Consider the following 4455-nt stretch of genomic DNA (forward strand, 5'->3'; position numbering starts at 1 on the left):
GAGTGACTTGGTAGTAGTGATTGAATTCTTGACATGTCTCTTTTCAATGTATTGTTTATAATATTTGTGTAGGTGTTATTCTAAACAGCATTAGTAGTAAAGTAAGGAAGGGGGTGGCGGAGAGGAAGAAGAAGACGAAGAAGGAGAGAGAAGCAGAGAAAGAATAATAAGAGAATGCGAGATGGTAGGATAGTAGCAGGTTGTTAAATGGTTAAGTGACCTAAAAGTGGCTCGTTGTGGATTATAGCAGTGATTGGGACTGTTTTTAATGAATTCTTTTGTATCTCTTTTAAATGTATCATTTTTAATATTTGCATGTATGTTATTCTAAGGTCGTGGTGGATATGTCATTTGTTGTAGATGCATTCAAAAGGGGTCTGTATTTTGTGATAAACGGAGAATCTTTACTAATTCGCTGACTACAGTTCGTATCGTCCCTGAATTGATAGAGGGGGGAAATTCTGAAGCTTAGATTTTTGTTATTGGCGCAAATGTCGATGTGTGTCTGAATACTATTTTCTGCTTTTTGGAACTTTGATCTGGGATCTGTGCAGAGCCATCCTTTGGCGTAGACTGTTTTTGTTTGGCCAATGTATTGCCCTTGACACCCAGAGCAGGTTAGCAGGTTAGTATATCAGGTTCTCCGAAGGACATGTGAAGCTGCTTTTCACTGTGAAATATTGTTCCTGTTTGAAAGAGAACTCTGATCCCTCAATTAAATTGATGCATATCCCACAGTTGGGTCTTCCGCATCTTTTTACTGACGGCTTCAGTGTTGTTTTTGAGCGTATATTGGGCATGTGTTAGGAGACTTTTCATAAATTTGGGCTGTCCCTTGCTTTTTATGATGGTGTGTGTTCGGAGGATTAAGTTCATTCCGTGGTCCTTTTTTTTTTAGCAGGGGAATGTTTTGAAGGATGGTGTCGAAGGCTTCATTGTTAGGAGGGTTGTGTGTGGAGATGTATGGTAGGGCTTTTGGTCATAAATCCTTCTTTAATTTGGGATGTCTGAGTTCGTGGATGTTGAGTTGTAGGGCACATTGAAAGCATATGTCAATTAGTGAAGGTGGGTAGTATCTGGTGATGAGTGTATTCTATAGTTCATGTAGTCGTGTGTCCCGGGTGCTTACATTAGAAACTATAGTACATATCCTTTTTGCTAGGTTGAAGAGGATATTCATTCTGGTGTGTCTGGGGTGGCATGAGTTGAACGGTAGATATTGCTTGGAGTCCGTGGGCTTATAGTATATATCTGTTTCTATTACGTTGTTAGATTTCTTAATGAGGATGTCGAGGAAGGGAAGTTGCTGATGGCTATATTCCATCGCGAATTGAATGTTTACATCAAGCGCATTTATAAGTGCTTGAAATTCTTTAAGTCTCTCTATACTTATATATAGATTTGTGTGTGTCTGTAAAACTTCTTTTTTCCGATTTCCGATTAACCAGGAATATAATATATTATATACTACTCTCGGCACAAGACCCGAAATTTTGGGGGAGGGGAGCAAGTCGATTAGATCAACCCCACTATGCAATTGGTACTTAACTTATCGACCCACAAAGGATGAAAGGCAAAGTCGACCTCGGTGGTATTGAAACTCAGAACGTAAAGACAGACGAAATGCCGCAAAGCATTTCGCCCGGCGTACTAAAGTTTCTGCCACCTGGCCACCTTAGGAATATGATATATTATTTAATACAAGAGTAGAATATGTCAATATTCTATATAGATAGTATATTGTTGTACCCAAACTCACATATGCATGCATTCATACACTCATGAGCGAGTCTTTATTATCACAGACAGACAGACAGACAGACAGACAGACAGACAGATAGATAGATAGATAGATAGATAGATAGATAGATAGATAGATAGATAGATAGACGTACGACTCTACCGCAATGTATCATCAGATGAAAAGATGAGCTTATATGAGCAGAAGACTATTCATGGATATGTTAGTAGAAAGCTCCGAGATGATAGTAACACTGATCATCAAAGCAGTCTATCCTGGACCAACAGCCGGGTTACTACCTCCCACTTAGAAGGGTATGCGTTTACAATCCAGGAACAGGTAATATGAACCAAATACCTGATGCACAAGAGGGATAGAGATGCAGGAAAATTAGTAAACTGTGACAACCAATGCAGATTTTGTGGAGTTAACACCGAAGATATAACTCACATCATAAGCAGTTGTCCTAAAATGTCATCACGGTATTATCTACCGGTGAGACATGGTGTTGTAGCTAGGACACTATAATGCAATCCATCGGAAGGGTAACCCTGAGGACAAAGAAATAAGAACCCACAGTACGGTATATGTCATAGTCACTCATAATAAAAAGGAATACTAGTGGAATGATGTAATGAAGAACTCAATAAAAGGTAAGCACAACAGACCTGATATAATGATTTGGGATAGAGAAGAGAAACTGTGTACAGTTGGGGAAATTAGCTGCCCAGTAGATGTTAACATAAAGCTGGAGATCAGTGAAAAAGAGAATATCTACGATGAACTGTTGAGTAGTCTGCAGTTACTCTATCCAGATTACAAGTTCAGGTTTATACCTGTAATTATTTGGGCCCTAAGATATGTAACATACTGCCTAAATACCAATCTTGAGAATTAGGCTTCTCAAATCCAGAAAGGAGAAAGCTAATTCACAAACTACATAAAAATTTGTAAAACTTTCCAGGAGTTTATCATTTAAATATATGAGTATTCTAGATATGCAACTATATGCATGAAAATACATGCGTAAAATAAAACATACAAATCTGCACATATGCATACATACAAATAAAAAATTCTGTTGTTGATTTTGGAAGAGCCTTGGATCTAGGTTAGAAACCAGCTCTGTCTGTATTGGCAAGAAATCTTGAAATTAAACTGAATAATGACATGCATACATACATACATACATACGTACATACATACATACAGACAGACAGACAGACAGACAGACAGACAGACAAAGAAGTCACAGCTCACAAAATGTAACAGCAAGACATTTGACTTAAGTTTCAATCTTGAACTTTGTTTTCTCTCTGTTAAGTATTTGTCAGCATGGAAAGCAGTCTTCAGATAATATCAACAAACGGAAAACATTGAAAAGTAACTTAATAGACATTATTTACAAAGGACGAATACCTGTACTCACCTTTTTTGTTGCTATCATGACCTTTCGGCTGATGGCCTTCATCGGGTGGTCTGGTGGAATTTTGAACGCAACTCTTTATTTGATAAGGGGTACACTGTTCTGATGTTATTTTTCAGATATTAGTTTTCAATGCGAGTCTTAGTATCCCACGCTCTTATCCACTGTGGTATATCCACGTGGGTAATTTTAAAGTGAATTTTGGTGCTTATAAACCTAGTATTTATATTTTATCAAGTAAAATAAATTCAAAACTGGCTCCCATATTACATTCATATCCGCATTCATAATTGCATTAGGAATGAGAACAGTATACCCCATTAGTCAAATAAAGGGTTGGGTTCGAAATTCCACCAGAACACCCGATGAAAGCTGAAACGTTGTGATAACAACAAACGCGGTGAGGACACCTATCCGCCCATTGTAAGTAATGTACATAATTCCTCACCTCAAAAATAAAAAATAGTAGTTACCTAATATATCGTTAATGATTAAAACTTTTTTTTAAATTTTAGAAAAATACACGAAAATGGTAGAAAGAATAAGATGCAGAAAAAATAAACAGCGAGCGAGGGAGGAAACGAAATTGTAAAAATATACAGAACATAAATACAAACCAATAATTATCAAATAAACAATAATGAACAAGTAAAAAAATTTCAAAACTGTGTCTGAGTCAGAAATTAAACGTACACTGTTTACATTTTCAAATTCTCAAGTCTCGAATTTTTCAGGACATTTGATACATAAGTTTCTGCAAAAATATATGAATTTAATTGGAGTTTTTATAAAAATTTATGTTTTACTCTATTATTTTGTTTCAAACGTTATGTTTTTATCGCATGCCTTATACGAATGTAATGAGACAAGACAAAATATTGTCTCATATATTATTTTCTGGATGGAAGTAACCAATTCATTTAAAATCTATATAAGATGCACGCAAAGGTACTCAAAAACAGGGTAGCAAAAATTATATTTTGTTTCTCAAGTCACGAATTATTTATCCCAACAGAGAAATCACAACATTAAACTACAAATATATGAATTGAATTGATTTTAATATACAAATATGATTAAACTAACATTTTTTACACTATCAAAATATTCAAAACATTGCTTTCCCTGTAATGTAATGATCTTCAGACGATATTAGTATTTATTCAAATGTTTTGTTAAATAACACTGTATTATAACAAACTATCTAGACATCAGTTGTCGCTTTCATATCATAAAACTTTCAAAACACTTAAAAGAAACCACTTCAAATATCTGCGGACAGACACTA

General features: G+C 35.5%; 1 long non-coding RNA gene across 1 annotated transcript in view; it reads left to right on the forward strand.

Annotated features, from left to right (window-relative positions):
• The window catches only part of LOC106881647 (uncharacterized), a 13547-nt gene extending 9715 nt beyond the window's left edge, over positions 1-3832 (forward strand). The window contains exon 3 of the long non-coding RNA XR_001410879.2: positions 3683-3832. This is a non-coding gene — a long non-coding RNA (uncharacterized LOC106881647). The remainder of the gene's footprint in view (positions 1-3682) is intronic.
• The last annotated feature ends 623 nt before the right edge of the window (positions 3833-4455 follow it).

Source organism: Octopus bimaculoides, chromosome 5 (genome assembly GCF_001194135.2).
Source record: "Octopus bimaculoides isolate UCB-OBI-ISO-001 chromosome 5, ASM119413v2, whole genome shotgun sequence".
NCBI classification, from domain to species: domain Eukaryota; kingdom Metazoa; phylum Mollusca; class Cephalopoda; order Octopoda; family Octopodidae; genus Octopus; species Octopus bimaculoides.